We start from the raw sequence: 9,499 nt of genomic DNA on the forward strand, positions 1-9,499 counted from the left end.
CCTCCTGCAGTTTGGCTTTATTTAAAGCAGCATCTTCAAGGTGGAGCTGGTTTCTACCATGCATGTTCGAGAAAGAAAATTGGGCTTGGATTTGTACAATGATTGATCAGTTATTTTGGTGATTAAGAATGAAGGCCCTGAAGAGCTCACCAGTCGCTTTTGAATAGTGCAGTGTCAACTAAACTAAAAAACGGCATTGGTTAATATCCCAATCTAGAGCAGGACTTCCTCAACTGTGCCTTTTGAATTACCTGGGAGCTTGGGGGAGCCTACAGTTCCCTGTTTCTTTCTCTAGGGTGATGCCTCAGCCAATCAGAGCTGACTTGCCAATCAATCAGCACTCTTTCTCCTGTATTATAAATTGTTGTGATCATTTGAAATTTGGCATTCTTGCAAGACAAAAAGCTTTGACAACATCTCTTCAGTAATATCAGAATGCCCTCATTACTGCACTATTGTGTCAGCCTTGATTTTGTCCTGCACTCAGGCTGCAGCTTTCTGATGCAGTTGACCGTGCTACCAACTGAGCCAAGCTATCCTGATTGCTGAAGTACTTTTCTTCTGGGAGAAGGAATAGCTTATTCAGCCAGTCATTCAGAGATCTCCACTCAGTGGTATTTGATGCTTTATGCTGTAGTGTTCTCTACTCCCAGAAGGCAGAATAATGAGCAGCTTTTGCTTTTGGAGACCAGGACCTGATAATGCTTGATGTGATCCAGCCAAATATGATGATTATTACAAAACCAGACTTGTCCAACACGTGGCCTGTGTGCCAGATTGTGGCCCGCAAAGCCACTGTTCAAAAGGCTGAATCAGACTGGTAACTGAAGTTGATTCTGCAAGGAGCTGCTCCCCCAATTACTTGTCCCTTATCTCCCATGTTTGCCCCTTATAGGCTCACTAGTGCAGGGGGCACAGAAGGAGAGACTGCATGTGGGGGAGGGTGAGAATGCCTGTTTATGTGCAAGGGAGGGGAATGGGTGCCATGGGGCAGGCTCACCTGGAGAAAGGGGGAGACAGGGATGCCTGGGGGAGAGGGAGGGGCAGGGGAGGGAGAGGACAAGTGTGCCTGAGGGGCAGGGAGTGTGTGTGTGTGTCTCTGGTTCACTTGCTGAATTCTCACACCCTCATTTCCGCAGCCCCCCCCCCCCCGTCTGATATTCACACACATTCACAGTGGGTGGGGGCATGGAGCACCCTAAGACAGTGAACTGGACACACACTGTCTCACACTCAAAAGCAGTATCAAATTAATAAATCGGTAATTTAGAAAAGTAATTAATAAAGATGACCATTAGTTTCTGCTCAGCAATTTGTTTCTTTCTTTTGTTCATACTCACTTTTTTTTAAATTCATGTATCTTTCTGAACTTTGGTCATCAGCCCCTTGAGAGAGAAAAAGATGGAAATGTGCCCACACCCTGACAGGTTGGGCAAGCCTGGGCTAAACCTATTGGTCTACCATAAATGTTCAAGTCTGCACCCCTTAGACAAGAGGATGAGAGAGAATAAGAGTTTTTACCTGGGACATGAGGTGATGGTGTGATCGATCATGGCAAATGGATACAAGAAAAATGTTGAATTATTGGAGAAGTCTGGAAAAGGATACATGCCTGATTTTTGAATTTAGGGGGTTGTATGGACAGATTACTCTCACTACAAGTGAAGAGGATGAATTTATTACTGATTGAGGATTTGGTGTGGGCCAAGCCCTGTCAGGATAGGATGAGCTCTAACAGTGCATAGCTGCACAGGGCTGGCAGTTCCATCACCCGTGGAATGAGTCCATATTCCCATTGAAGTTTGACTGTGTGTTAACAGTGCTGGGAGACATCTGAGCCTAATCGTGTCTTCAGCAGTAGCATATGCATACTTTTTAGCAGGGCTTATGAATAGCAGTTATATCTCTCCCTGCCCAGGGACTCTGAAGCCGCATTTGGGATTTCTCCTGATTTGAATGGCTTAACTACAGGCTGCCCTTATCAACTGAGCTGACAACACTTTTTTAAAATTCTTTCATGGTGTGGCCATTGCTGGCCAGCATTAATTCCCAATCCCTAATCACTCAAGAAGATGGTGAGCCACTGTAGGCCAAGTGGTGCAGGTACACCCATGGTGCTGTTAGGGGAGGCAGTTTCAGGGCTTTTCCCCAGTTTCTCCTTGGCTCCCTCCTTGGCTCCAAATGGTTTTGTTCAAAACAGGATAGTGCATGCAGTACAAGGTACTGCTGCTAGATGGTGCTGTTAGAGGCCTCCTAGCTGAAAGTTTGTGCAGTACAATTGCTCAGAATTTAGCCAGCCTGTTCCACCACTGAATTTGATCACAGCCGATTTATCTCAACCCTATTTACCCACCTTGGTTCTCTAACTCTGGTTAACCTTGCCTAATGAAAATTTTCAGTTTCCCCTCAGCTGCAACAGCTTTTTGGAGGAAAGTTCCAGATGACAGGTCAGAGTCGGAGGTCTACACAGAAAGGCTCTTCGGCCCATCGAGTCTGTGCCAGTCAAACAAGTACCTAACTATTCTACTCCCATTTTCCAGCACTAGGCCCATAGCCTTGTATGCCATGGCATCACAAGTGTACATCCAAATACTTAAATGTTATGAAAGTTTCTGCCTCTACCACCCTTTCAGGCAGCAAGTTCCAGATTCCAACCACCCTCTGGGTGAAAATTCTTTCTCACATCCCCTCTAAACTTCCTGTCCCTTATCTTATACCTATGCCACCTGGTTATTGATCCCTCCACCAAGGGGAAAAGTTCCTTCCTGCCTACCCTATCTATGCCCCTCAATTTTATACACCTTAAATCATGTCCCTCCTCAATCTCCTCTGCTCCAGGGAAAATAACCCCAATCTATCCAATCTCTCTTCATAACTAAAACTCTCCAGCCCAGGCAACATCCTGGTAAATCTTCTCTGCGCACACACACTCTAGTGCAATCACATCCTTCCTATAAAGCAGATTCCAGAACTGCACGTAACACTCTAGCTGTGGCCTAACCAGCATTTTATACAGTTTCTGCATAACCTCCCTGCTCTTATATTCGATGCCTCAGCTAATAAAGGAGTATCCCATATGCTTTCTTAACCCCCTTATCTACCCACCCCACTACCTTGGACATGCACACCAAGGTCCCTCTGATCCTCAGTACTTCCCAGGGTCCTACCATTCATCATGTATTCTCATGCCTTGTTTGTCCTGCCCAAGTGCATCACCTCACACTTATCCGGATTAAATTCCATTTGCCACTGATCAGTCTATATCCTCCTCGCTATTTACCACCCCACCAATTTTTGCGAACTTACTGATCAACCCGCCTACATTCAAGTCTAAATCGTTTATATATGCCACAAACAGCAAGGGACCCAACACCGATCTCTGTAGAACCCCACTGGACACACGTATCGAGTCACAAAAACACCCCTCAACCATCACCCTCTGCTTCCTGCCACTCAGCCAAATTGCCTTTAGGCTCTTACCTTCGTTATCAGTCTCCCATGCAAGACCTTATCAAAAGACTTGCTGAAGTCCAAGTAGACTACATCAAATGCATTGCCCTCAACTACACACCTGGTCACTTCTAAAAAAAAATTCAATCAAATTGGTCAGACATGACCTCCCCATAACAAAACTATGCTGACTGTCCTTGATTAATCCCTGCCTCTCCAAGTGTAGATTAATTCTGTCCTTCGATTGCTTCCAATAGTTTCCCCAGGTTAGACTGACTGGCCTGTACTGGTTTATCCTTTCCTCCCTTCTTGAATAATGGTACCACATTGGCTGTCCTCCAGTCAGTGGGTTGAACCTGGTGCTTGCAGAGAATTGCAGCGAGTGACACAAACACAAGTGCAAATGGTTGGTAGCAGTGGGGTGGGGGATATAATGAAGAAGAGGAATAGGGAAAGTTAAGGGGAGCCCACAAAAGTTACCTTGGCTGGAGGAATGGCATTAGGGCTGGATGGCACAAGAGATGAGGATAGTATAAGGAGGGATGAATGAAGTATGAGATTGGGATGGTAGGAGGGGGATGAAAGGATTGGGATGGGTATGGCCTGAGAGCAATTGCATGGGAAAGGTGGAATGGGGATTTAAAGAAATATTGTTGCAATAAAGTTAATTTCATTGTAAATGTTTTGTAAGTCTCTGCTGAAGAGGTTTATGAATGGCTGTTTGTTTATCCTGGTCATTTCATAAGCATCTCAGACTTCCCAATGTTATTACAGGGCTCCAGTTCTATCATGGATACCGTGAGTGGGCATAGACAGGGTTGGGGTGGTGAGGGCTAGGTGTTCAGTTCTCTACAGAGGTGGAACAAAAAACAGAAAATGCTGGAAAAACTCAGCAGGTCTAACAGGATCTATGGAGAGGAAAAAAAAGGAGTTAATGTTTCATGTCCATATGACTTCTTCAGAGCTAAAGAGAGGTAAAACTGATTAAATTTATACTGTTTAAGGGGGTTGGAGCAGGTGAAGCTGGATAGAAGGGCAAAGATAGGTGGAGGCAAATGGGAGATTGACAAAGATGGCACGAACAAAAAATAAGGGGGTGGTGCTGATGGTGGCATGGTCAAAGCAGAATGTGATAATAGCAGGACAAGGGTAAGTACTCTGGAAAGAATAATGTGAACAAGTGACAGATGGCCCCTGTGGGGGTGGGGACAGTGGTGGGAAAAAAGATTGAAGATAGGATAAAAGATGGGGATAAAACAGTGGATAAATATAAAAAATGAAGATGAATATTGAAAAAAGGGGGTGAGGATGGAATTCATGGTCTGAAGTTGTTGAACTCAATGTTAAGTCCAGAAGGCTGAAAAGTGCCCAGTTGGAAGATGAGGTGCTGTTCCTCCAGTTTGCGTTGGGCTTCACTGGAACATTGCAGCAGGCCAAGGACGGACATGTGGGCATGAGAGCAGGGTGGAGTGTTGAAATGGCAAGCGACAGGGAGGTCTGGGTCATGCTTCAAAGTGGTCACCCAGTCTGTGTTCAGGCTCTCCAACGTAGAGACCACCACATTGGGAGCAGCAAATGCTGTAGACCAAATTGAAAGGTGCACATGAAGTGCAGCTTCACCTGAAAGGAGTGTCTAGGCCCTTGGGCAGTGAGGAGGAAGGAGGTAAAGGGGCAGGTGTTGCATCTTCTGCGATTGCATGGAAAAGGTGCTGTGGGAGGGGATGAGGTGTTGGGAGTGATGGAGGAGTGGAACAAGTTGTCCTGGAGGGAACAGTCCCTATGGAATGCTGACAGGGGTGGGGTGGTGAAGGGAAGATGTGTTTGGTGTGGCACCCTGGTCCACTCCTCCATCACCCCCAACGCCTCATCCCCCCCCCCCCCCCCCCCCCCCCCTCCCACAGTACCTTCCCACGCAATCACTTAAGAGTCAGTGAGACTCAAAACATTAACTTTTCCTCTACACAGATGCTGTTAGACCGGCTGAGTTTTTCCAGCATTTTCTGTTTCAGGCTTCCAGCATCCACATTTTGCTTTTAGTGTACAGAGGTGGGCCTTCTAACCTACCTGTCCACCTATATTCCCACCTCAGGTTGCCTGCAGGTGGTGGCCTCAAATCTATCCTGTCCCTGCCATGAAGATAGCATTGGGTGAGTATGAGTACTACCAAGCAGGAGGTAGATTGGTGCTGTCAGGAAATGGCCAGACTCTCAAATCCTACCTCAAAAAAAGGAAAATCCAGTCCCATAATTCAGAAAATATGGAGAAAAAAGTGGAAGTACTGATTAAGGTATAAGAGTGCTGGAAACAGAGGATGTCCTCAAGGGGGTAAGGACAGAACCCATTTGGTTAGAGTTAAGCAAAAAGTGTATGATAGATCACAAATGTGAAAGAACTACAGAGCAGTGATATTGGGATACTTTATTTCCCCAAATATCATTTCAGCTAATGTTAGAGTAAAAGGGAAGGAGAAGGGAGAGAAATTCCTGGAATGGTGTTCAGGAGGACTTTCTTGATCAGTATGTTCTCTGCTCATCTAGAAAGGAGGCATTGCTGGGTCTGATGCTGAGGAATGAAGTGGACTAAGTGGACCAAGTGTCAGAGGAGGAACATTTGGGTAAGTGTGATCATATAAAAGGTTTAGATTAGTAATGGAGGAGAAGAGCAAGCAACAATAGAAACAGAACTTCCAAATGGGAAGAGCTAACTTCAATGGGATTAGACAGGATCTAACCAGAAAAATAAAACCAAAGTTTGACAGGAAAAAACTAACAGAACAATGGGTGACCTTTTAAGGAGAGACATTTCAGGTACAGGCTAAGTACATTCCAACAAGGGTGAAAACTGAGGGAAGCAAAGCCAGGTCTCCTTTGATGAGAGGGAATATGATGCAAGAAAAAAAGATCAAATGTCAGGTGAAGGGTGAATTCTTCAAGCAAGAACCAAATACAATAAGTTGAGAGGGGAAGTGAAGAAAATAAGACTGGAAGGAAACAAAAACCCAGTACCTGTATGTAAATAGTAAGAGATGAGGTGGATCCTATCAAGGACAAAGGTGATGTGCTTAGAGGTGCATGGCAAGGCTAGAATACTTAATGGGTACTTTGTATCGGTGTGTACAAAGGAAGAGTTTGCTGACAATTGTTAGAGGTAGAGATGGTAAGAGGTAACGGATGGGATGAAAATTAAGAGGTATGTGGTACTGAAGAGGTTGGCTATGCTTACTCTGGATACTTCACCTGGTCCAGATGACTTGGATCCCAGATTACTGAATGGAAGTGGGGTGGAGGTAACAGAAGAGCTCATCTTAATCTTCCAATGGTTCCCTCGATACAGGGGAGGTGCCAGACAATTGGAGAATAGCAAATATGACACCCTTATTCAAGAAAGTTTATAAAGGACATTCAGCAACTACAGGCCAGTTAGTTTATCAGTGGTGGATAAGGTTTTCGAACCTGGAAGAAAATTGACACTTAGGAGTTAATTAAGGAAAGCCAACACACTTGTAGTTGGCAGATTGTACTGGACTAATCTAATTGAATATTATGATGAAGTAACAAGTTTGATGAAGGGAATGCTGTAGATGTTGTCTATGAATTTTAAAGCATTTGACAGTGTACCACATGCAAGGCTGGTTAACAAAATAGAAGCTCATGAAATGGGTCAGCATCAGCTTGGATTTTAAAAAATGGCTCAAGGACAGAAAACAGCAAGTTGTGGTAAATGTTTGTTTTTCAGACTGGAGGATGGTAACTTGTGGCATTTCCCAAGGACAAATGCAATGATGTCAAACTTGGAAATGTGGCAAAGTAAGGATGATAAAATTGGACTTCAAGAGGCCATAGATAGGCTAGCAGAAGGGGCAGATGGAATTTAATACAGAGAAATAAGGGGAGATGCATTTTGGCAGAAGGGATACAGGAAGAGGCAACATATTCCTAATGATACAATTCAAAGTGTCCAGAGACAGTGTGACCTGTAAGGTTCATGTGCATGGATCTTTGCTAAGTGCTCTCTACGTCCTGCCCTGTTCAAAGTGGAGATCACGTGGCATTGGGTAGCATCCCTGCCTCTGATCCAAAAGCTACAGGTTCAAGCCCCACTCCAGCTATTGATGGCCAAATAGGTTGCATATTAATCTGTAAACTCTTCCAACACTCACCAATGGCAGGCAGAGAAAGCAGGAGAGAATGCTAGCCAGTCATGTGATAAAAGAAAATTGGAGCCTCTACCATCGCTATTTGAGTGCTTTGGACTCCAACATGTGTGTAAAAGTATGTTGCCAGAGCAGCTTAGTCCTGGGGGAGGGTACAGTTAGCTCAATGGATTAGATTGGTGGCAACGCCATGGGATTCATTTCCCATTTTGGCTGGAGTGGATTCAGGATCTGCCTCCTTGTCCTACCCATGGTAGAGATGGTGGTGCTATGGGTCACACCTGCCTTCGGGCAGAGAACAGAAGGAGGAGGACAAGGAGTTAGCAAAGTATATGGGATCTTTACCATCATGAATAGAAGCCTGAGTGCAAAACCAGGGAAGTTGTGCTGAGCCTGCAAATGTTCAGCTGCAACTGGAGTATTACACCAGTTCTGATCACCATACTTTAGGAAAGGCGAGAGTCTTCAAGAAGGTGTGATGTGATTTACCAGAATGGTTCCAGGGATAAGAGAATTTAGCAGCAAGATTAGGTTGGAGAAGCTGAGGTTGTTCTCCCTGGAGTAAAAGGAGGTTGAGGGGAGATTTGATAGAGATGTACAAGATTATAGCAGGTAGACAAAGAGTTGTTCTTGGACTAGGGGTGGAGGAGACACAGATCGAAGCCATTGGACAAGAGATACAGGAAGGATGTGAGGAAGCATTTAAAAACAAAAAAAGTGTAATGACCTAGAACTCTACTCGAGAGAGTGGTGGAAGCAGAGACCAGTTATCTCAAAAACAATCTGTGGGCATTCAAGGGAAAAAGCTTGCTGGGCTATGGGGATAGATCAAGAGGCATGATGGAATGGATTGTTGTACAGAGCCAGCATAGACCCGATGGGCTGAATGGTACCCTTCTGTGCTGTTGTGACTGACAGGTCATAACATGGCAGCTTGAGAATTTGAATTCAAAGAATGAAAGCACTCATATCAGTAACCTTTAACCTTTCAGATGTGTTAAAAAAGAGGGAAACTGATTATTCTTACCTGGTCTGGCTTCCATGTGACTCCACACCATCCCCAAAGTTATTGAATCTTAATTGCCCTCTGAAGTTACCTGGCCAGGCATTCTGTTGTATTAAACTGCTAACAGCAGTTCAAAATAAACAATTGCCCACTACCATCTTCAGTAATAAATGCCAGCCTTGACAGTGACACACAGCCTAAGAATTTTTTCATTAAAATAATTCTGGCCATCAGGCAAATTGAATGGGCACAAACTAGCCAAAAAACCATGACAAACACCAAAACCTAGGGAAAAAGTGCGTGCAAGTCCCAATTAATCTCACCATTGGAAACAAACTTCAAAAGGTGTTGGCAGATTTCAGCTACAGAGAATTTCTTAAGGGACAGTGTCCCAGAGGACTAATCAGGCAATCTTTTTTGCATATATGTAAATTATAACATCCCTAGCGCTCACTCCATTGGTGAAAAAGGTGCCAGTTAATTGTTGGCTACTGGATTGAAAAAGGATTCTTCTGATGTGGGTGTCACTAACATTATTGCCCTCAAGTTGGGGGTGAACCACCTGCTTGAACCGCACCAGTCCATGTAGCATAGGTACACCCATAGCTCTTTCTTTTCCTCCCCTGTAATGGTTTGATACAATTTACCAGATCATTTCAGAGGGCGATTAAGAGTCAGCTACATTGCTGTCAGTCCAAGTCATGTACAGGCCAGAGATATTCCTCCTCCTCCCCAAAGGACAAATGGGGTTTTCACAAAAATCTAGTCACTTGATTATTAAACAAACATTTTATTCATTGAACTTAAATCCCTCGCTCCCCCCACCCCAACTCCTGTGATGGGATGTGCACTCATGTCTTCAGACCATTAGACCAGACTTCTGGATTACT

Source organism: Carcharodon carcharias, chromosome 2 (assembly GCF_017639515.1).
Source record: "Carcharodon carcharias isolate sCarCar2 chromosome 2, sCarCar2.pri, whole genome shotgun sequence".
Taxonomy (NCBI): domain Eukaryota; kingdom Metazoa; phylum Chordata; class Chondrichthyes; order Lamniformes; family Lamnidae; genus Carcharodon; species Carcharodon carcharias.